The sequence below is a fragment of the Schistocerca serialis genome, chromosome 5 (genome assembly GCF_023864345.2).
Source record: "Schistocerca serialis cubense isolate TAMUIC-IGC-003099 chromosome 5, iqSchSeri2.2, whole genome shotgun sequence".
Classification (NCBI taxonomy): Eukaryota; Metazoa; Arthropoda; class Insecta; order Orthoptera; family Acrididae; genus Schistocerca; species Schistocerca serialis.
This window is the reverse complement of record NC_064642.1, coordinates 266,445,516-266,471,604: the sequence shown is the minus strand read 5'-3', so window position 1 is coordinate 266,471,604 and position 26,089 is coordinate 266,445,516. Positions and strand designations below refer to the sequence as shown.

Here is a 26,089-nt window from a genome sequence, read left to right as displayed (position 1 = left end):
TAAAAATTTTGCGCCTCTAGGAACACCCTATTATATGCCCCCCCCCCTCCCCGGCCAAAAAAACATGTTTTAAATAATATTTATAACCTGATTACCTCACAATGGCCGTTTGGGGTGGGAGCGCTGTAAGCTGTTCCCGTACTCTGCTATTCATTGTTCTGAAGAACGCATCAGCGGTCTAGTTCGCTCAATCCAAATATAATGTGGTTCCTGAATTGTAGTTGGTGTATGGCAGCAGATAAAACAAATTTAAAACTGCACTGTGTTAACACATTCTTCTGTCGATAGACAAAAGAAACGAACACAAGGAAAACTTTTCTTTTAGGGTCTAAAAATTCGGATTTTTGTTATACATTCACTTTTAATATGTTCTTTTACACGAAACCGTTGAAAATGAAAATAAAAAAGTTGTGTTACGATCTAAAAATTGAAGCGAACGTGTCCATTAGAAATTAATACGTACTTTTACAAATATGCGCTCAAAATTAAAATTAAACTGTCGTTTTACGATCTAATAATGTGTAGCAGAATTAAAAAAAAAAAAAAAACACGTTCAGTATTAATGCCTGAGTCTATCAGAAAGTGTAAGAAATGGAAATGAAATAGAGATTTCGGTGCACGAACTAAGAACTAAATACAGACAAACAAACACAAAACTGGATTAGCTATTACATAATTTTACAGACTAGTGTGGAAAAATCAAATTTGTTTTATAATCTAATAGTTAACGTGCAAAGCATTTGGGTCTGTGTAGCTAGATGCTGCATAATAAGTGTACACATGACCTTTAATCAGTGTAAGGGCTGAACAGTTTTGTACTGCAGCTACTGCTCTCACCAGAGCTCTTTCTAACGGTATTAGCAAAGCTTTTACGTATTTATCGACAGAACTGAACTACTTTATTTATTAACACTTTTTCATCCGTGCGCATTCTCCGACAACTATATTTCCGCGATAACTATACATTTCAGCAGATGCCAAGAATACGCATCAGCTGTAATATACTACACTATCCGTATGACTTGAATGTACAGCGCCGAGCGACCTGGGTCATTCGGGTATTGTTTAGTATTGTTGGGCGCCTTTGATCGCGTCTGCACGTAAACGAGGTTTAGTTTCGCCTTCGCCTTCTGCCACTGGTAATTGTAAAATAAACGTAGTTTGTAAATCAAATGAATGTTCTCTACGTTATAATATAAACCATATAAAAACTAATATGAATAAATAAACTCACCAGTCAGCAAAGCTTGAGTCTGGCTTTGACGGCAGAAAACTCATTGATCATATCTCCGTAATTCGTTAGGAGGTCGGCTTCGATGTGAGGAATGGACAAGGTGTTCAATCTCTCCTCAGAGAATTTGGAACGTAGGTAAGATTTCAGTCTTTTAAGAGCCAAAAACGAGCGTTCTGCTGAACAATTTGTTAAGTGCCATACATAGAAATATTCTGAGAGCAATGTCAACATTTTGAAACACGGACTGAAACCTCCCTTTTCGTAAAATTTTACGCATTTCAAATGATATATGTTCCGCGAAATGTACACATTCACTAGGGAAAGAAGGCTCTACATCTGTGTCATATGACACTTGGAGTTTTGCTGCACATTCAGCAATATTGTCGGGCGAACTGTTACTCAAAACTGTGAAGGAGTCCAACAGTGCTCTATAGCTTTCCTTCCTTCTCACTTATTCGGCATACAAGTTGTTGAGTACCGCGAAAAATGTTTCGACCCTAAATTTTTCCCTTCCAGTCAGAAAAAAAACTTATTCAGCGTCTGCTTCTTCGTCATCATGAAGTCTGCGTTTTCGTGATCTTTTATAGCTGCATTCATAGTCTTTGTCAGTCACAATCTCCATGGATTTATTTTCATAATAGTCGAACATGCCACAAATAGATGCAATAAAATCCTACAAGTGATTCATATAACTCATGCAATATTTTAGTGTCAATATTTGCACTTTCAGGTTTACACTAATAAATTTCTGGAGTATGTCCTTTCAAACTGTGATCATTAATATTATTTCTAGTCTGCTGAGTTGATTCAATAAAGCTGAAGCCTCATTTCGCTAAGTGGTTTTTCAAACGTATTATTGGCAATATGTGTGAGGGCATTGATAAAAAGGTTTTGCACTTGGGTACATTGAAAAAGAACATGCTTTCCGACAACAGCTTGCAGCACTAGTGCCGACTAAATTCAAAGTGCGTGCTGCACAAGGCACATAATGCACTTTCGGATTTCGTTCTTTAATGCGCGCCTGCAAACCAGTGTAGGTTCCTGACATATTGCTTGCGTTGACATATGGCTAGCCTCTACAGTCAGTAATATCAATGGACTTTTAGTACGGCCTCAGCTTAGTTTTCAGACTTGTGTCCCACGTCTGGTAAAAACAGAAAGAAATGTTCAACAGGTTCACCATTCTCGTTCACGTATCTTAAGATGAAAGATAATTGACCAATATGTGAAATGTCTGCAGTAGAATCTACTATTATAGAGAAATATTTTTCGTTTTATTTCACTTAGGATAATTCCTTTTATTCGTTCAGAAAGAAGCTCTATTGTTTCATTACAGATTGTTGAAGACAGATAACTTGTATGTCCCTGCCCTGGTTTTCCATATCGTTCAATGTGCTCTGCGAGAAGAGGATCAAACTCGGCTATAAGTTCAAGAGTCATCATAAATTGATCATTATGTAATGAATGATAGCGGGTTAAATATGGCGCCGAGTGAGGATAGCGAGTGTGTTAAGTCCAGAAAAAAGTGTAAAAATAACGAGGAAAAGTGTTTATCGTGCAGTATAGTCAGTGTGGATTGTGAAAACTTGTGCATGCCATGCTACATAATAAAGAAAGTCGCAGAAAAAAACTGTGGAACCACAAGAAGTAATAAGGAGAATTACACATGTGGAGCATCTACACGTCTTTCGGGGAAACAAGTGTAATATTAAGTTCGGATCCCTGCCACTGCAAGAAACGTGCGGTTAAAGGTGTAATGTGCACGATATGTAAAACTGTGTTTCATTATTCATGTGTTGACGTAAATCCTAAACGTAAGATTTGGTTCTGCGCAAAATGTAGCAGAGAAGATCCTGTGCAAAAACTTAATAAGGTGGATTACGCGAACAATATCATTGCAGTGTTAGTGGAAGAGATACACGTTTTACAACATGAGTGCAACAAATCCCCGCAGCTGAACACAACGGGCGTAAATAAATCGCACAGTGAACTCCACTCAGGAACCATTAACTATAGTAGCAAAAATATAAGACATAACTTGTGTAAAAAGTACGGGAGAGTAGGCAGTAATGGCGTATGCGAAACAAAGTTCCGTTCTTGGTGAGCAAAAGTTGATCCGTCGCCGAAAACACACGAAAATTCATCGTCAGAAAGTAAATATGATACCAATGTCTACAGGGCCAGACTAAACCCACCTATTCAATTACGAAACCGATACGAAGTGCTAAGCGAAATAAGTGATGATAGTGCTTCAGAAAATATTTTTGAAAATACGCAGGTACATGTTTCAGCCGTTGCTGCTTCCCTGAATAGGCCTACGCGCAATTCAAGTCAACAAATGCCTAGGTCACAGCAAAAAGTACATAATCACATGGGAAAACTGCACATTCTAGCTGATAGCCACGGGTGCGGAATAGCTTCTCTCGTTAATGAGGCATCAGTTGTGAAATCTACGAGTTATGTCAAGCCTGGGGCTTCCCTTTCGGAGGTAATTAAGAATGTTTACACTGATGAAATTATCAAGTTGACTTCAAAAGACTTTGTAGCTTTGTTTGGTGGCTCTAACGATGTATATAAAAATGAAACCTCTAAAACCTGCCCAGAATTGAAAAAGCATTTGGCTCTTTTGTCTTATACAAACATTCTCTTTGTCAACATTCCACATCGCTATGATCTGCCACGCTGGTCTTGTGTGAACAAAGAGATTAGTGCTGCTAATGAGAGTTTTTCCAGTATATGCAGTCAATTCGAAAATGTTTGTCTTGTTGATATTAGTGGCATTGGTCGGAGATTACACACTTCTCATGGCCTTCACTTGAATGGCCTAGGGAACAAAATTGTAGCACAAAAAGTATTGGATGAAATAAAAAGGCACCAGCAAACACCTGCAGCACCATCAACGACAGTGACAGTAACACCACAAAAATCAATAACAGCAGGTTCATCACAAGTAGCAACAGCAACAACAAAATCATCACCATTAGCAGCAGTAAAATTACCACAAATGGTCAAACCACAATCAGTAACTGCAACTAAACCTTCGGCGGAAACAACAGCAAAACCAACAGATACTACAACAACAGATCCACCATCAACAGAAATAGTGCCAATAAAAGAATCAAAGGCAGCAACAGCACGAAGAATCCTGTCAGCACCACCACCACAACCACTACCACCACCACCACCTCCGGCCACAGAAACAGCAGCAGCAACTGAACCAACACCAACAGTAGCAGCAGCAACAAAACCATCAACAACAGTTGCAGCAACACAACACTGCCTAAGGAGTCAAAGACAAGGTACATCTACATCATTAAATAAGGATTTTTTATGGCTTCAGACAAAGAAAAGGAAAAGATTGTGACAAATCAGTAAGAAAATTTGCAGATAAGTCACAACTACCATGGAAAAAGCAGCACATTACCAGGTAATGACAAAAGAAAAAATACTTGCAAAACAGTCAGGATAATGTATCAGAATATTCAATGTCTCAGAAACAAAGTACTAGATCTAGACGTAGCTTTAAATAATCTTACTGATGGCTCTTGTATTTGTTTATCTGAACACTGGTGCAAGGCTAGTGAATTAAGTCTCATAAATATAAGCAAGTTTAATTTAGCATCACATCATTGCCGAAGTGTTTTTAAAAATCGTGGGGTATGCATTTACTCTAGAGTAGGACTGCAGTTCAAAGTGAAAACAGAATTGGACCATCTAAATATAGAAAAACATTTTAAATCATGTGCCATAGAGTTAAAAACTGAGGAGAAGAGCGAAAAACTAGTTGTCATTACAATATATAGATCTCCACTGGGTGACAAAAACATATTCTTCAAAAAAATAGAAGCAGCATTTAACACTTTTTATAGTAATGAAGTGAAATTATTCTTATGTGGAGATTTTAATATTAACCTGTTAATTGAAAGTGATGAAAAAAGACAGCTTTTGAGTATACTCAACAGCTTCCACATGAAACCACTCTTTACAGATGCCACCAGAATAACAGAATTGTCATCTTCTCTTTTAGACAATATTTTCACAAATATGGAGAATGGTATCACTGAGCCACTAAACATAAACTTAGATCTTTCGGATCACAATACACTATTAACATACATAAATTACTCTATCCCCAAGGCAGTAAAATGTAAGTGGGGATACAAAAGGCACTTCTACATGGAAAAAGTGAATACTTTCATCCAGTTGTTAGCTAATGAAACCTGGGAAGATGTCTTTCACAAACAACAACCGAGGAATCTTTCAATGCTTTTTCTAGTACATTCATGTCCCTATTTGAGATGTGTTTCCCAAAAAAGCTCACAAAGATCAATGTCATGCTTAGGAACACAAGCCAGTGAATAACACCTGCTATTAGAGTATCTAGTCAAACTAAAACATATCAGACAACTCAAAAAAGATAACAAAGATGAACACTTCACAGATTATGTTAAGACATACAAGAAAATTTACAGGAAGGTGATCAAAAAAGCCAAGACACTGCACAATGACAGTGTAATTGCTGGGTCAGCAAACAAATCGAAAGCTATATGGAATGTAGTAAAAAAAGAAATAGGCCCAAGCAAAAATGTTAGAAATCCAGATGACTTTGTTTCAAAAGATGATCAAGGTGTGCTAGTCAGAAATCTTACTTTAGCAAATTACATTAATGACTACTTCATAAATAGTCCAATCAATCTGAGTAAAAATTGTTCTAAGATTAGTAGATCATCAATCCCAGAAGAACAAAGTGTTACTTCATTATTGCTACCTCCCACGAACAAATTGGAAGTTAATCGAATAATCAAAACAATGAAGAATAAAATGTCCTCAGGGATTGACGAGATACCTTGTTCAGTCATGATGAGATGTACTAGTGTCATATCAGACCCACCCTCACACATCATAAACATATCATTTTCAGAAGGTGTCTTTCCACAACGATTAAAAATTGCAAAAGTAAAACCATTGTATAAAAAGGGCAATATACATGAAGTGGGAAACTATAGACCAATAGCTTTATTATTGGTATTTTCAAAAGTAATAGAGACAGTCATGAAAAACAGAATTACAAATTACCTCGAGAAATTCAATCTATTGTCTGTAAACCAACACAGCTTTCGCAAAGGAATGAGTACAGAGTCAGCCATCACCCAATTCATTGAAAATATTGTAACGGGGCTAGATAAGAACAACAGTACAATAGGAATAAATTTGGACCTCTCAAAGGCATTTGATACTGTCCAACATGATATCCTGCTAGACAAATTAGAATATGTCGGTATACGAGGAGTAGCTAAAAAGCGGTTTCAGTCATATCTCCATAATAGGAAACAGGTAGTAGAAATTGCAACAACAAACAGTAAAAACCAAAGTATTGTTTACAGATCGGATATTCAGACTGTGCCAATTGGGGTACTGCAGGGGAGTGTTCTAGGACCTCTCCTATTTCTTCTTTACATAAATGATATCAAGATTCCAGTAAATGGTATTCATATAACCCTGTTTGCGGATGACACAAACATTGTAGTAACTGACATTAACAGGGTAATGCCAACATCTGCAACCAGAGTTATAGAATATTTGCAAAATTGGTTTGAAGTGAACAAATTAACCATAAATATCTCTAAAACTAATTATCTCCATTACAGGAAAGCAAAGTCACACTCTGATCTAGATCTCAGAATACAAAATAAAGAAATTGTGAGAGTTGCTACCACAAAATTCGTAGGTGTACATATAGACGAAAATTTAGACTGTAAATCCCATATCCTGTATCTCTTGCATAAGTTAAGCTCTGCTTGCTTTGCTTTACTTGTTATTAGCTTTGTATGTAGTAGGGAATGTAGCAGAGCTGTTTACTTTGCTTATATACATTCTGCTATTACCTATGGCCTCACCTTCTGGTGTCATAGTAAGAAAAATCTCAAAACCATCTTCACTCTACAAAAACGAGGTGTTAGAATAATTACCAACAGTTCAAGGCTAACTCCTACAAAGCAATTATTTAAACAGCTGAATATTCTATGCCTACCGTGCCTCTATATACAGAAAAGTGTAATTAATGTAAAAAGAAATATTAACAATTTCCAATCCAACTCGGATCTACATACTTACAACACAAGAAAGTGCAATGACATTCATATAAAAAGAGTTTACAAGGCTTTGAAGCAGAAACAAACATACAAGGAAGCAGATTGTATAACAAACTACCGGTAAAGATAAAAGAAATAAAAAAATTGTCTTCATTTAAAGAAGCAGTATTCAAATTTTTAATGACCAACTGCTATTATAGTGTAAAAGAATACCTGGAATAGCTTCATACTAAACAATTATATTTATGTACTCTGTGCCAATAGTAATTTTTATCTGACTGTTGCTATGATCTAAATAAATAATATGTACAAAAGTGCTAGAATTGTATGTGTTATATCTAAATATCAACTGTGTATTCCATGTAAAAAGTCTTTCTCATACATCAATGTAAATAATCAAAGTTGTACATGCTATTTCAATGTGGTCTGATGTTATGTAGTCTACTATGCACATCTGTATTTTGTATAGTATTGTTCACCCCATATGTGTGCATATATATACTATGTATTTTTTGACGAAATCCATGCAATGTACATTGTCTCTGGATGAATAAACTACTACTACTACTACTACTACTACTACTAATGGAATCAACGTGTCTACGTAGTGGAAATCCACGACTTGTTAACTTCTTAACTACTGCAAACACCCTTTTCAACACACTGGGCCAGTACATTTTCTCGTTCTCAGCATATGTAAGATGGCGGCAACTGACGAAAGTAATTCGTGTCGAAAGTGCAAAACGTTATTGAAAACTACCGAAATAATTGTGACTTGTGGACTGTGGTGTCAAAAAAAAATTTCACAGTGATTGTGTCGGCGTAAGTGGCAGTGAAGTTCGCATTGTGAAACGTTCAAAAGATAGAATCATGTTCTGTTGTGAAACATCTCAGCTCACACTACGAATCAAAACAGCGAAAGAAGTACTGCCTATGATGGATCTAGAAGCTACGCAGTGCTCAAATGGACATGGTGAAGCCAAAATCGCAAAGGTATGTGACAATTCCAAATCACATTATAAAAATGCAAATAGAGATAAATCGATCGTTCCACAGAAGTTATCCTGCAATCCAGCCAAACAAATGCAAACATAAAGTCCTATTCCTGAGGCAAAAAATATGGAACAGTGTGTAAATTTAGGTTAATCAGTGGGAACAATATAAAAACTAGTGAACAGTCACAAAAGACAAAGCTGAAATAAAAGGAAAACTCGATAAAATACAATATGCTAAAAATCCTAGGTTAGGAAAAGACCAACCAAACTCTGCTTATAACCCAGGAATATCCATCGGAAACAAACAACATGCAGTTCACGTCCTAAGAAAAGGAACAAATTGCAGACACACTCGGTGAAACCGTGACAAATAACGTAATTTGTAGTTTAGAAAAGCACACATCGCAATTAGCCTCTACTGCAATACACAGCGGAAAAATACACAACAAACAAACACTGCCTACGGAAAATGAAGTTACTGGGGAAACACTGAGTGAGCCTTGAAACTCACGGAGGATCAGCGAAATAATGCAACAAAACACAGACAAATACAAACATTGTGGGAAACACAGAGAAACCCCCAGTAAACGAACATTCTTGTGATATCCAGACTGATTGGCAACAAGTTCGTCACAAAAAGGAAAGAAAGCACTTAATCAAATAAATCCATCTACACAGTACAAACAGCCTTATAAAACCACATCTCAGAGCTCTAGACAAAATGAAAACATCGAAATACTCATTCTTCAAGTATCTGCTATACCACCAGCTAGAAATTTTAATGTTAGAAAGAGGCAAACAAGCATAATAGGCACTGGCGATAAACAAGAAGAACTGTACGGAGAATAAGAGGCTTGGTTTCACCTGAGCAAAGTTAGAAACAGCACAACAACTGAAAATGAAATCAGTTTCCTATGTAACACCTTCTCTGAGTTCAAACAATGGAAAATCCAGTATGGAATGTAACAATACCAGAGAAAGAAAGTTGCTACTCACCATCTACATGATTACTCTGCAATTCACATTTAAGTGTTTGGCAGAGTGTTCATCGAACCATAATCATACTATCTCTCTACCATTCCACTACTGAACAGCTCGCGGGAAAAACGAACACCTAAACCTTTCTGTCCGAGCTCTGATTTCTCTTATTTTATTTTGATGATCATTCCTACCTATGTAGGCTGGGCTCAACAAAATATTTTCGCATTCGGAAGAGAAAGTTGGTGACTGAAATTTCGTAAATAGATCTCGCCGCGACGAAAAACGTCTTTGCTTTAATGACTTCCATCACAACTCGCGTATCACATCTGCCACACTCTTTCCCCTATTACGTGATAATACAAAACGAGCTGCCCTTTTTTGCCCCCTTTCGTTGTCCTCTGTCAATCCCACCTGGTAAGGATCCCACACCTCGCAGCAGTATTCTAACAGAGGACGAACGTGTATAGTGTAAACTGTCTCTTTAGTGAACTTGTTGCATCTTCTAAGTGTCCTGCCAATGAAACGCAACCTTCGGCTCGCCTTCCCCACAATATTATCTATATGGTGTTTCCAACTGAAGTTGTTCGTAATTTTAACACCAAGGTACTTGAATTGACAGCCTTGAGAATTGTACTATTTATCTAGTAATCGAATTCCAACGGATTTCTTTTGGAACTCGTGTGGATCACCTCACACTTTTCGTTATTTAGCGTCAACTGCCACCTGCCACACCAGACAACAATCTTTTCTAAATCGCTTTGCAACTGATACTGGTCTTCAGATGACCTTACTAGACGGTAAATTATAGCATCATCTGTGAACAACCTAAGAGAACTGCTTAGATTGTCACCCAGGTCATTTATATAGATCAGGAATAGCAGAGGTCCCAGAACGCTTCCCTGGGGAACACCTGATATCACTTCAGTTTTACTCGATGATTTTCCATCTATTACTACGAACAGCGACCTTCCTGACAGGAAATCACGAATCCAGTCGCACAACTGAGATGACACTCCGTAGGCCCGCAGCTTGATTAGAAGTCGCTTGTGAGGAACGATGTCAAAAGCTTCCTGGAAATCTATAAATACGGAATCAATTTAAGATCCCCTGTCGATAGCGGAGAAGCTGAGTCGCGATAGGCACAATAAAAAGATTCACACACTCATAGCTTTCAGCCATTAAGGCCTTTGTCAGCAGTAGACACACATACACACACACACACACACACACACAATCAGGCAAACGCAATTTGCACACACATCTGCAGTCTCCGAGAGTGTGTCTACTGCTGACAAAGGCCTTAATGGCTGAAAGCTATGAGTGTGTGAATATTTTTACTGTGCTAATCACGACTCAGCATCTCCGCTATATGGTGAGTAGTAACTTACCTTCTCTGTATTCAATAATTTGGAAGTAGAAAAACTGGCTACAAAAGGTCTCAACAGCAGTTTCAAAACTGGTGTTGACTTCGAACTAAAGGAAAAAGTAACTAACAGTTCTATATGGCCTAAGAATGTAGTATTATGACGTTTTTTATTTTGGAGAACATTTAAGGCAGCAGTACGAAAGAGCCTACTATTGAAACTACGGGTCAGCAAAACTGGAATCAAAATAATGTACCCATAGTTTTAGCTAGTAAATGTTCAATGTCTATGAACTAAATGTAATCTGTTATCTATATTTATAGAAGATGCAAAGCCAGATGTGATATGTGTATGTGAGCACCAGCTAGACAAAGAAGTGGGTGAAAATTACAGATGCATTGAATACCTAGAGATGGTGAGCTCATGGTATCGAGAAACTACCATTCATGGAGGCGTGTCTGTGCATGCCAATAAAAATTTCAACACTAGGGATGTGGACCTGAGAAATTACTGCTCAGATATGGATTTAGAACTGGCTGGCTTAGAAATAGTAGATATGAATATGATAATTGTTTCTGCGTACTGTTCACCAAATGGAAATTTTGAAACTTTATTACTAACTTGGAAAGTTGTTTACGTTACATAACACACCTTAAACCAAAAACTGCACTGTGTGGCCGGCCGGCGTGGCCGTGCGGTTAAAGGCGCTTCAGTCTGGAACCGCGTGACCAATACGGTCGCAGGTTCGAATCCTGCCTCGGGCATGGATGTGTGTAATGTCCTTAGGTTAGTTAGGTTTAATTAGTTCTAAGTTCTAGGCGACTGATGACCTCAGAAGTTAAGTCGCATAGTGCTCAGAGCCATTTTTTTGCACTGTGTGGCGATCTTAATGTACACATAGGTGAAAATAGTACAAAAGAGAGAGCATTCTTGAATTTAGTAAATAGTTATGGTCTCTTTATAGCAAACAGACTTCCGACTAGAGGTGATGCCTGCCTCGATACCGTTATTACAAATATAGATACCTGGAGTTACAAAATAAATTTAGTTGATGCAGTGGTAGCAGACCACAGTGCATTAGTCATGAAACTACAAATGAAGACTCAGGGTAACCAACAGACAAATACATGGCAATCGAATTATGTGTTTCATAGAAGAATAGTGCCAAAAGAAAAAGTAGAGACCTTCAATGCCTCACTGTCCAGTATAAACTGGCAGCAATTAACTACAGAAGCAAAACCCAATGATGCCTTAAATGTTCTTTTCCAGACATTAAAAACCAAATCTGATGAGATGTTCACACTGATACCAAAGAAAAGCCACACAAGTAAAGCACAAGGAAAACAGAAAATAGTAAATACAAAAACATAGTACCCTCCTGAGCTAGCCAATTTAAAAAATATTGTTCTAATGTAGATGACTGTGCCAAAGCAGCCACAGATCCAAATAGTAAACAACTGTTACACAGAAATTACTTAGAGTCCAAGAGATTTTACAGAAAAAAGTAGAAGAAGCTAAATGGAGGGGGAATGATAGATTCATAAGAGAAGCTTATAATCCATGCAAAGCAGCCTGGACTCTAGTAAATGAACATAGGAAGAAGCCTATGCCTGCAGTCCTGATGACTTCAATGACTACTTTATCAAAGTTATAGAAAACACTGTTGCTGAAATCCTAGACTCGACTATAGATCCTGTTGCTTATTTACCAAATAAAACTTACAGTAAATTTGAAAAATAGAAAGAAGTACACGCAAATGACATAGTGAAAATAGTAAAATGTTACAAAACTTAGAAGAGTCAAGATATCTTAATGTCAGGCTGTCTTGTACTATCCTAAAGAAAATTATTGGAGAAATAGCACAGCCATTAGCAACAGCTATAAACAACTGCCTACCTGCAGGATTTTTCCTAGATTTCTTGAAACTTGCAAGGACAGTAACAGTTTACAAAACAGGAAACCCAGATAATGTGTCAAGTTTTAGGCCAATATCAATCATTCCTATACTAGCAAAAGTGATCGAATCCATCATGAAAGATCAGATAGTAACTTATTTTGAAGAAAACAATCTCTTCAAAGAAGCACAACATGGGTTCCGGAAGGGAAAGTTCTGTACCACTGCAGCATTAGACTTATTAAGAAAAGTAATGGAGGCATTCAAGGAGAGAGAGTTTGTGACACTCACACTGTGCGATCTAAGTAAAGCTTTCGACTGCATCCCCCACAAGATCTTGCTCAAAAAACTAAAATGTTATGGTGTGGGAGGTACAGCTCCAGCTACACTTCGGTCTTACTTAGAAAACAGAAGGCAAATTGTTTCAATCCAAGGAGCAACATCCCAGAAACAGAAGGCAGAACACGGTGTGCCACAAGGTTCGGTCATAGCCCCACTCCTCCTCCTCATTTTTGTAAATGATCTAAAGTGAAGTTGGTGGGACACTACAATTTGTGGACAACACCACACTTACTGCCAAAGGGGAAAATTCTGCCCAAGCAGTCATGAAGTCTGATGTACAGTTTGAAAACAGTAAAAAATGGTTCATCGCCAACAAGATGAAAGTAAACGAAGAAAAAACCCAGCGTATGGTATGCAGCTTTGGAAAAAACACATACTCTGACCATATAGAATCTACAAAACTGTTAGGCTTCACCATAGACCACAAACTCTCATGGAATGGACACACTGTGCATGTATGCAAGAAACTCTCTCATGTGTTATACCTCCTACGAAGATTAAAAAACTGTGCATGCATGCAAGCAATTCTCTCATGTAAGATACCTACTATGAAGATTAAACAAAGTGATTACAGATCAAGTTTCTGATAACTGTCTACTATGCTTTGATCCATAGCCACATTCTGTATGGATTACAGCTATGGGGTCAGTCGGCAGGCTGCAAGGATGTGCTGCTACTGCAAAAGAAGGTAATAAGAATTATTACATCGAGCAGCAGCCAGGAACACTGCAGACCATTATTCAGAACATTGGGAATAAGGACTGTTTATAGCCAGTATGTATTATCATGCCTCATCCACAGAAGGGAAACCTAGACAAAACAAGAGACAGTTTTCCAGTGATTGCTGTGAGCATGTTCAACAAACTACCTGTTGAACTGCAGACCCTGCCACTGGACAACTTCAAGAAACAAATTACATTAGGCCTAAAACAACGCCCACTATACTCGGTCCAAGAATTCTTTGACTGTGAAGAAAGCGAATGGACACAGTGAACATGACATAGTCTCTGAACATTACCTGTAAAAGTCTTGATGTTATTCTGTAATTCATTATATTGTACATCACTTGATTGTAACTTTGACGCAATATGTCCAGCAAGTGAATGACGAAGATCTGGTAATAAATGGTAATAAATAAGACTTAAAATGGATATCTATTGTTCCAAGTGACTTTTTTTCTTGTTAAGAGTGATACCAGTAACGCAGAAATTTTGTGTTCAAGTATATTCTCATGACAAGATAAAATATTAGAAATATTTTTCCAATCTGCAATACCATTTGTAGCAATCCTGGCCTCATCTCCAAACAACTTACGTGGCGCACGAAAAACAGCACACAGGAGTATACCACAAAATCGTGCCAGGCTGATTCACCATTTAAAAGTTTATGGCAAAAGGCATTTTTGTTCAAATATCTGGTTTTATCGCCAGTTGATCCTCTTGAATTTTAAAAAGTCACCGTCACGATTTTGATTACGGCCACGTTGAAAGAGGATGTCAATTGTTGATTCACAGACACACCATTCTGGAGGATTATCACTAACGATGTTATTTCTTTTTGTAATGTCTGACTCGACACTTAGTTTTTCGTGAAACTCGAAATCAGGAACAATTTGGTTTTCTTCATTTTTCACTTTTGTTTCATCTGTACTTCAGTCACTGCTTTTACAACAGCTGCTGTGCCAGAAATATCATCCGTACTACTTGAAGTCGAACCAGCAACATGTTCTGCAAAAAATTTATCCACTCTGCCATGCGTTTTTGGAACACTGGCTTCTTGTTCTCGCCTTTCCTTCGATAATTTCTGAAATGCTGCCCCATTTAATTTTGCACATTTGCTTTTTTCACTGTTACTCGTGTAAAGGCACTTACAAAAGCATTGTGTTGATTGCAGGCACAAACGATGTTTTCAGAAACGAACTAGCAACCGCAACCTACAACCTAAAGCAAGTCTTACATCTAATAAGAGAGGGGATCATCGTCTTTAGTGGAATATCTCACGGATATGATGTAACCACCTCGTGTGTAAATCTTGAAATCAGAAAGGCAAACAGACAGTTCCATAAGATCTGCAAAATGAAACAAAATGCACATTTCCTCAGTATGGACTTTCTCCAAAGGAGTCATCATACAAAACATAGAATGCATTTAAACAGAAGCGGTAAAACTCTACTAGGTAAAAAAATTCTTCATAAGTTAGAAAAACTCAGTCGACAAGAAAATGGTCCCGCCATCCCAGTGATGTTCTCAGGAACAAAAAGGCAGCCTTCAACATCAAATAACTGCCAATACAAATGCGATGATACTGCAAATACTGCTCTACTGGATGCAACAACACAAACAAAATAACAGAAGCAACTGGACAACCCATAAGAAAGAAAACAACAGAAACTACAACAAAAACAGTTAAACAACCATTAGCTTCTCCATCAGGTAAAGAGACTCTCACAGCAACAAAAACAGTCAAGCAGCAATCAGTTTTTCCACCAGCAATAAACAAAAATACACCAACAGCAACCAAATCTGTCAACCCGCCATCAGTTTCACGAGCAGTGGTAAACAAGATTACACCCACAGCAAAGAAAACGGTGGTCAACAGAAGAACTGTTGTTCCTCCTCCCAGATTCAACGATTTTTTTATGGACAGGACTGAAGAAGAAAAAGCCATCACCCAGTCAGCTGCAGCAAGTAACGTAGAACCAACAATCTCTCAACAGTGTTCAATACTTTCTGAATCTTACAATTAGCAAATTTACTTCCACAATGCACAAGGACTCAGAAACAAATTGAGTGAAGTAGAAATTTTAATAAATAGCAACAGTGAATTATCAAATAAGCAAATACTATGTTTTACTGAGCACTTTATGAGCTGTTATGAAATTGAATGTGTTATGATACCACAGTTCAAACTGATAAATCATTTCTCAAGGAAAAAATTCAGAGGCAAAGGGAGCTGCATATTTGTAAAAAAACAATACTATTGCTATACCACTGGACATATGCAACTCCCACAGCACTGAAAAGATATAAAATTATCGGGCATAGAACTCACTGAACATTGTATTTACTTAATATCAGTATACAGATCACCCTCAGGCAACCTAAGCTGTTTCTATAAGACCTTGGCCTTAGTATTAGAAAAACTAACAAAATGGAAATCCTACAGAACTGTAATCTGTGGCGACTTTTAACGTAGATTTCCTAGTAGAAGATAGCGACCATGTAAACTTCAAAAACTATATGAATCTCTACACTCTGGAACTACAGGTTAAATCCCCAACCAGAATAACCAACCACAGTGAATCTTGTCTTGACCAATTAGCTACTGACACAGAATGCACAGCATGCTCTGTAAAGTTAGGATTCTCTGACCACAACGCCCTAATTATACAGATACCAGGAAACAAGCCCCCTCAAAAAAGTTTACAACACAAACTAGAAATTTCTGTCAAAGCAATATCTACACCTTTCTGTCTCACATGCAAACAGAAAACTGACAGGATATATATCAGTCTCAAAATGTAGATAACAAATTTGAGACTTTTCTAAATACTTTTAGTTATTATTTCAACTACCACTTCCCCTTAAAAACAAAAAAATATTTCCAATAGCAGTAAATCCCCCAAGTGGATAACCCCAGGTATTATCACCTGAGCGAAAAGAAAAAGAGAACTCTTCAAACTCAGCAAGACCTAATTCGGGTCCACCGAGCGAGGTGGCGCAGTGGTTAGACACTGGACTCGCATTCGGGAGGACTACAGTTCAACGCCACGTCCGGCCATCCTGATTTAGGTTTTCTGTGATTTCCCTAAATCGCTCCAGGCAAATGCCGGGATGGTTCCTTTCAAAGGGCACGGCCGACTTCCTTCCCCGTCCTTCCCTAATCCGATGAGACCGATGACCTCGCTGTCTGGTCTGCTTCCCCAAACCAACCAACCAACCAACCTAATTTGGCAATACTGAAGAATTTAAGAATAGCTTTACTAAATATAAAAATTTTTTAGAGATGTAGTTAATGCAGCCAAAAAAACTGCAAAATGATACCCTGCTCAAATTATCAGCTAACAAAAGTAAATGCATGTGGAAAATCATTAATACACACAGTGGCAGAAATCAACAGCTGACAAGAATTATGAACTTAAAAATAAATGGGAAATCAATCACAAATGAAAAAGAAATAGCAGATGAATTTAACTCATATTTTATTAAAAACGTTGAAAGTCTCACAGACCACCTTAAAAATAATCACCTCACAAACTTAGAACAAAAAAATTTCACTGACATGCTGTTCTTATTGCCAACAACAGAGGTAGAAATAGAAAAAAAATTTCATACAAAAATCAGAACCAATTCTCTGCAGGACAAGATCAGATCCCCTGCTTTCTTCTCCATAACTGCAGCAACCTCATAAGTAAATCACTGTCCCACATAATAAACTATTCATTCCTCAATGGCATATTTCCTAATAAACTTAAGACCGCAAAAATCATACCCATTCATAAAAAAGGAAGAAAAGATGATACCAGCAATTACAGGCCAGTAGCAGTACTCTCAGTATTCAGCAAAATATTTTAATACACTATGGCAGACAAACTAAATTCATTTCTCAAAAAAAGAAATGCCATAACGTCTGCTCAGTTTGGTTTCCAAAGAGGAAAAACCACAACTGATGCAATACAGCAACTCACAGATTACACCTTCACACTAGTAGACAAGAAGCTTACAGCCACAGACATTTTTCTTGACCTAACAAAGGCATTCGATACAATCAATCAGACCAGGAATCACTAATACTGTACAGTCATCTACCCAAAGCACAGAACATGGAGTTCCACAAGGCTCAGGGTTGGGACCCTTATTATTCTTACTTTATGTAAATGACCTCCCCTTAAATTTACACAATAACATAACCTTCCTCTTTGCTCGTGATACCACAATTATGATATCTGACTCAAATGAACATCTTCAAGACGCAATAAACAGGAGCACAGCACAACTAAATACATGGCTTAATTCGAACAGACTACTCTAAATATAAAAAAGACAGCTGGTATTACTTTCCACACAGTCCAAAATAAAAACCCACCAGTACCAAATATACCACTGAGTGATGATAAAATCAACTATGTAAAGGAAAGCAAATTTTTGAGGGTTACCGTTACTGACACACTTACATGGAAAAGTCTGCAGAAGCAGTAAGACTGTTTAAACTCCAAAAAAAAGTAGTTAGAATAATATTTTCCAAACAGTAGAAAGAATCCTGTACACCACTGTTCCAGAATGTAAACATATTACACCTCCCGTGTCAGTACATACTGGACCTACTATGTTTAACAAAGAAAAATATTAGCAACTTAGATATAAACTCAAACTGGCAACAACATGATACAAGGTCAAAGAAACTCTCTACGAGTGATTCCCCACTCAACAAAACTGTACAGTAAAGGTGTCAGATATGTGGGAATAGAACTCTACAATCATCTCCCAACAGCAGTGAAGAAAATTACACAAGAAGGAGGATTTTAAAGTAAAACTACAATCACTTCTAATTAAACACTGCCTCTGCAGCATGCAGGAATTCCTCGAAAACAACCTGCTATAAGGAACTGCTCAACAAAAACATCAGATAATGGATCCCAAACTATTGACCTTATGTAACATAAATGAATATAAGTCTTATTAGTATAAATGCTAAATTCTGGTACAGAATAAATGTATGACCTAAGTTCATTACACATGTGATATAAATATGTAACCATTTTATAGATTCATAGACATGTATCTCTTCTTATAAATGGCTAATATGTATCAAATGATTGTCCTATATCATGATGTGCGTGCCACAGGGGAGTGTTATGGGACCATTGCTTTTCACAATATATATAAATGACCTAGTAGATAGTGTCGGAAGTTCCATGCAGCTTTTCGCGGATGATGCTGTAGTATACAGAGAAGTTGCAGCTTTAGAAAATTGTAGCGAAATGCAGGAAGATCTGCAGTGGATAGGCACTTGGTGCAGGGAGTGGCAACTGACCCTTAACATAGACAAATGTAATGTATTGCAAATACATAGAAAGAAGGATCCTTTATTGTATGATTATATGATAGCGGAACAAACACTGGTAGCAGTTACTTCTGTAAAATATCTGGGAGTATGCGTGCGGAACGATTTGAAGTGGAATGATCATACAAAATTAATTGTTGGTAAGGCGGGTACCAGGTTGAGATTCATTGGGAGAGTGCTTAGAAAATGTAGTCCATCAACAAAGGAGGTGGCTTACAAAACACTCGTTCGACCTATACTTGAGTATTGCTCATCAGTGTGGGATCCGTACCAGATCGGTCTGACGGAGGAGATAGAGAAGATCCAAAGAAGAGTGGCGCGTTTCGTCACAGGGTTATTTGGTAACCGTGATAGCGTTACGGAGATGTTTAATAAACTCAAGTGGCAGACTCTGCAAGAGAGGCGCTTTGCATCGCGGTGTAGCTTGCTCGCCAGGTTTCGAGAGGGTGCGTTTCTGGATGAGGTATCGAATGTATTGCTTCCCCCTACTTATACCTCCCGAGGAGATCACGAATGTAAAATTAGAGAGATTAGAGCACGCACGGAGGCTTTCAGACAGTCGTTCTTCCCGCGAACCATACGCGTCTGGAACAGGAAAGGGAGGTAATGACAGTGGCACGTAAAGTGCCCTCCGCCACACACCGTTGGGTGGCTTGCGGAGTATAAATGTAGATGTAGATGTAGATGTGCATTTCTGTACAATGTATGATTCAGAGGATCAAAATAAATAAATAAATACAAAATTGTCAACCAACAGCCAAAACAAAAGAAAGTATTTGTAAAAGGAAAGAAAGGAAGAAAGACTGTATCCAATTTTAAATGTACTACACCACACGTGAGCACAATGCTTTTTGTTTTAAATATGGCACACGAGCACAAAGATTAATCCTTTAAACACAGAGCGATGAACTGATCAACTCGGATTACTCGACGTAACTGTGCTATGAAAGAACGACAATGCAGAACAATTTAATTTCATTGTCACCTGTTTCTCTGTTGTCAGTGAATAGTGGAAGCACACCTGCCAACTGGAATTCATCTCGTAAAGAAAACGGGACAGTCCCTCTTTTGGCTTCTGTTTCTCATGTCACCAGTATCTTCGACACAAATATGCTCTGAATATTCTTAAGACTCTCTTTCTAATTTAGCTTTTCAGGGGTGCCGGTATTTTCTTGTGGAAAATATGGTAGGGTTAAGTAGAAGCCAACAACATTCTCAGAATAATAATGTTTCAAACATTGTATTGTTGATTGCTGTCCTGACAGCTTAGTTCAAAATATTTTGAACAATCATGAAGATGACACCAGACAGAAACCCAATGTTAAATTTCCATTCAATCATCAAGTAAACTACATATATTTCCAAGCTTGTATTGTCGAATTTTGTTGTTAAGGCTTATCTAAAGTAGCAAGTAATTTAACAATATTAAAAATTTTTGTCATTTGTAAGCACAGTTATTTTAAAATGTAAAAGGTTAAAATGAGTACAGAGCAAAAAATGCTGCCCCCCTTAAGGTGCTGGCCCTAGACCCATGCCTAGTGGGTCTATATGTAAATCTACCACTGTATGGAATTACTGAAATGTGCTACAAATTGTGTGGATGGTTAAGATAGAAAATAAATAGTTTCTCCAGAAAATCAATGAGGAATGTCTGATGGGAAAAACATTAATCAGATATTACATCTTAATACATCAGAGAATAAGTTCCATGGTACTAGAGGGAGCTGTGGTGAGCAAAAACTGTACAGAAAGACAAAGATTAGAATATGTTGTGTTGTTGTTGTGGTCTTCTGTCCATAGACTGGTCTGATGCAGCTCTCCATGCTACTCCATCCTGAGCAAGCTTCTTCATCTCCCAGTACCTACTGCAACCTACATCCTTCTGAATCTGCTTAGTGTATTCATCTCTTGGTCTCCCTCTACGATTTTTACCCTCCACCCTGCCCTCCAATACTAAATTGGTGATCCCTTGATGCCTCAGAACATGTCCTACCAACCGATCCCTTCGTCTAGTCAAGTTGTGCCACAAATTTCTCTTATCCCCAATTCTATTCAATACCTCCTCATTAGTTATGTTATCTACCCATCTAATCTTCAGCATTCTTCTGTAGCACCACATTTCAAATGCTTTTATTCTCTTCTTATCTAAACTATTTATCGTCCACATTTCACTTCCATATATGGCTACACGCCATACAAATACTTTCAGAAATGGCTTCCTGACACTTAAATCTATTCTCGACGTTAACAAATTTCTCTTCTTCAGAAAAGTTTTCCTTGCCCTTGCCAGTCTACATTTTATATCCTCTCTACTTCGACCATCATCAGTTATTTTGCTCCCTAAATAGCAAAACTCATTTACTACTTTAAGTGTCTTAGTTCCTAATCTAATTCCCTCAGCATTACCCAATTTAATTCAACTACATTCCATTATCCTTGTTTTGCTTTTGTTAATGTTCATCTTACATCCGCCTTTCAAGATACTGTCCATTCCGTCCCAAATCCTTTGCTGTCTCTGACAGAATTACAATATCATTGGTGAACCTCAAAGTTTTTATTTCTTCTTCATGGATATTAATTCCTACTCTGAATTTTTCTTTTGTTTCCTTTACTGCTTGCTCAATATACAGATTGAATAACATTGGGGATAGGCTACAACCCTGTCTCACTCCCTTCCCACCCACCGCTTCCCTTTCATGCCCCTCAGCTCTTATAACTGCCATCTGGTTTCTGTGCAAATTGTACAGCCTTTCACTCCCTGTATTTTACCTCTGCCTCCTTCAGAATTTAATGGAGAATATTCCAGTCAACATTGTCAAAAGCTTCCTCTAAATCTACAAATGCTAGAAATGTAGGTTTGTCTTTCCTTAATCTGTCTTCTAAGATAGGCCTTAGGGTCAGCATTGCCTCACGTGTTCCAACATTTCTATGGAATCCAAAGTGATCTTCCCCGAGTTCAGTTTCTACCAGTTTTTGCATTGGTCTGTACAGAATTTGTGTTAGTATTTTGCAGCTGTGACTTACTAAACTGATAGTTCAGTAATTTTTACATCTGTCAACACCTACTTTCTTTGGAATTGGAATCATTACATTCTTCTTGAAGTCTGAGGGTATTTCACCTGTCTCATACATCTTGCTCACCAGATGGTAGTTTTGTCAGGGCGGCTCTCCCAAGGCTATCAGTAGTTCTAATGGAATGTTGTCTACTCCTGGGGCCTTGTTTTGACTCTGTCAAACACTTCATGCAGTATATAATAGAGGGAAACATTCCACATGGGAAAAATATATCTAAAAACACAGATGATGTGACTTACCGAACGAAAGTGCTGGCAGGTCGATAGACACACAAACAAACACAAACGTACATACAAAATTCAAGCTTTCGCAACAAACTGTTGCCTCATCAGGAAAGAGGGAAGGAGAGGGAAAGACGAAAGGATGTGGGTTTTAAGGGAGAAGGTAAGGAGTCCCCACATCCTTTCGTGTGTACGTTTGTGTTTGTTTGTGTGTCTATCGACCTGCCCTCACTTTCATTCGGTAAGTCACATCATCTGTGTTTTTAGATATACTTCATGCAGTATCATATATTCCATTTCATCTTCATCTACATCCTCTTCCATTTCCATAATATTGTCCTCAAGTACATCGCCCTAGTATAGATCCTCTATATACTCCTTCCACCTTTTTGATTTCCCTTCTTTGCTTAGAACTGGGTTTCCATCTGAGCTCTTGATATTGGTACAAGTGGTTCTCTTTTCTCCAAAGGTCTCTTTAATTTTCCCGTAGGCAGTATCTATCTTACCCCTAGTGATACATGCCTCTACAACCTTACATTTGTCATCTAGCCATCCCTGCTTAGCCATTTTGCACTTCCTGTTGATCTCATTTTTCAGATGTTTGTATTCCTTTTTGCCTGCTTCATTTACGGCATTTTTATATTTTCTCCTTTCATCAATTAAATTCAATATATCTTCTGTTACCCAAGGATTTCTACCAGCCCTCATCTTTTTACCTACTTGATCCTCTGCTGCCTTTACTATTTCACCTCTCAAAGCTATTATTCCAAATGATTAATGGAAAATCTCATATAAGGATGTGAAACAAATACTAACAAAGAGATAGAGGGGCTGGCCAGTACATACCTCAGCTCAGTACAGCCGATAGATACACATAAAACAGAACCGAAAATTTACGTTCCTAGCTTTCGGAACAAATGTTCCTTCATCGGGGAGGAGAGAGGGGAAAGAAAGGGAAGCTGTTACTTCATAACATGGGTTGTGAGTAACTGAATCTCCTTTCCCTTCTTCCCTTTCTTTCCCCTCTCTCCTCCCCGATGAAGGAACATTTGTTCCGAAAGCTAGGAACGTAAATTTTCGGTTCTGTTTTATGTGTATCTATCGGCTGTACTGAGCTGAGGTAAGTACTGGCCAGCCCCTCTAAAGCTATTATTCCTTAATTCTCTGCCTGAAACTCTCTGCAACCTCTGGTTCTGTCAGTTTATCCAGGTTCCATCTCCTTAATTCCCACTTTTTTGCAGTTTCTTCACTTTTAACCTACAGTTCATAACCAATAGACTGTGGTCAGAGTCCACATCTGCCCCTGGCAATGTCTTACAATGTAAAACCTGGTTCCGAAATCTATATATAATCTATCTGAAACCTTCCAGCATCTCCAGGCCTCTTCCATGTATAAAACATTCTTTCATGGCTCGTGAACCAAGTGTTAGCTATGATTAAGTTGTGCTCTGTGCAAAATTCTACCAGGTGGTTTCCTCTTTCATTCCTTACTCCATTCCATATTCACCTACTATGTTACCTTCTCTTCCTTTTCCTAGTATCGAATGCCAGTCACCCATGACTATTACATTTTTGTCTCCCTTCACTACCTGAGTAATTTCTTTTATCTCATCATACATTTCATCAATCTCTTCATCACCTGCGGAGCTAGTTGGCATATAAACTTGTACTACTGTGATAGGTGTGGGTTTTGTATCTATCTTGGCCACAATAGTGCATTCACTATGCTGTTTGTGGTAGCTTACCCACATTCCTGTTTTTTTTATTCATTATTAAACCTATTCCTGCGTTAGCCCTACTTGATTTTGTATTTATAACCCTGTATTCACCTGACCAGAAGTCTTGTTCCTCCTGCCACCGAACTTCACTAATTCCCACTATATCTAACTTTCACCTATCCATTTCCCTTTTTAAATTTTCTAGCCTACCTGCCCGATTAAGGGAGCTAACATTCCATGCTCCAATCCATTTAACGCCAGTTTCCTTTCTCCTGATAACAATGTCCTCTTGAGTAGTCCCCGCCCGGAGATCCGAATGGGTGACTATTTTACCTCCAGAATATTTTACCCAACAGGACGCCATCATCATTTAAACATACAGTAAAGCTGCATGCCCTCGGGAAAAATTACAGCTGTAGTTTCCCCTTGCTTTCAGCTGTTCGCAGTACCAGCACAGCAAGGTCGTTTTGTTAGTGTTACATGGCCAGGTCAGTCAATCATCCAGACTGTTGCCCCTGCAACTACTGAAAAGGCTGCTGCCCCACTTAGAATATATATGACAATAATTGAAGTTATTGGATGTACATGCGACTCTAAGATGAAGAATACAGAAGAGGAGTCATACAGAATGGCACCAAACCAGTCGTAGGTTATTGGTAGATGAATATGCAGTCTTTTATTCCACTTCTGCAACAAATTTTACAATTTTCATATGATAATTTGAAGTTTAACATGATTCTGTACTTCTTTCTTAATGGTAACTTGTGGATGAATTAATAACTCTAAAGCTGCAGTATGTTGCCACTGAGTTTCCAGACATGTGTCTGTGAGTGAGTGTTAAATGCAGTGTCAAAACAAGCAAGAAGAAAGTTCTGTACTAACCTTAATGTTGTAAATAATTCCAATTTAGAGCAACAAAATAAGAACAAAGCACCACAAATAGCAACTTTCAATCTTACTTCAGCTCTTCATGATATGGTAACAATTTTTAAGCATATACTGTTATGGTTGCTATTGTTGTTTTCTTGAGCACTAAATTTAAACTTATTTCTGTAAAAGAACCAATACACCAGTTGATGCCAACACGAAGCTGACTGCTTGATAGCAACAACACATCTGATTAGTATCATGTTCTAAATACAAAAATCTAAATGTGTTGAGGCCAGAATAACACTGAATGACTTGCTTAAGGCAAGCTGTATAAGGTGCAGCCAATAACAATGTTACTCATAAGATGTTATGTTGATATCCCAATACAAATACTAAAATATCTCCCTAGTAACTGAGGTAAGTAAATTACCATGCATACTAAATTTACATTTTTAGAGCCAATGAAAACCACAGAATTAAAATACAAGGAGAATCAATATTAGTGCTTTTTTTTAAAAAAAAATGCCTTTTTCAATGTGTAAAGACACCTGTACATGAATACTATGCTATTAAATTGTATTTATGATGTGTGTGTGTGTGTGTGTGTGTGTGTGTGTGTGTGTGCTTGTGTGTGTGTGTGTGTGTGTGTGTGTGTGTGTGTGTGTGTGTTTGTGTGTTTGTGTGTGTTGTCTTGTCTTGTACATGTTCAGTTATGTTTGTGTGAATAAATAGAAATACATAAACATAATTGTGCTATCTCTAACATTAAATTGTTATCTGATTAACAGAAACAGTATTGCTTACTTCATACCTTTTCAAATGAAATTTCATCCCAACAAAGAATGGTGCAGTTAGGGTCTGATGTTGCATATTCTCTTGGTTGTGGGAGCTCTCCCTACAAAAATAAATTTTTGTTATTGAAACATCTTAACCAAACAGATTACAAGCATTTATATATTCAGGTAACATGCAGTGTTTCAATAACTCCCTTATATTTAAATGATATTTAGCTTTCAGTGTGTAGAATATTGTGAGTAGGAAGATAGGGCAGAGAGTTTGTTACTGGGAATGGTTCAGTGATAGGGTAGTTCTTAACGGAATCAACAGCAAACCAGCACTGACAATGATAGTTCATGTATACATGCTGACATCACAAGCCGAAGATGAAGAGGTAGAGACAGTATGTGAAGATACTGAAAGGGTAATACAGTATGTAAAGGGAGATGAAACTCTAATAGTC

At 37.8% G+C, this 26,089-nt stretch overlaps 1 protein-coding gene across 1 annotated transcript in view; it reads right to left on the bottom strand.

The window, feature by feature from the left end:
• The window catches only part of LOC126481298 (uncharacterized), a 238,280-nt gene extending 212,536 nt beyond the window's left edge, over nt 1-25,744 (bottom strand). Inside the window, exon 1 of the mRNA XM_050104947.1 lies at nt 25,661-25,744. The gene's annotated coding sequence lies outside the window, so the exon portion shown is untranslated. The remainder of the gene's footprint in view (nt 1-25,660) is intronic.
• Nucleotides 25,745-26,089: the final 345 nt, after the last annotated feature.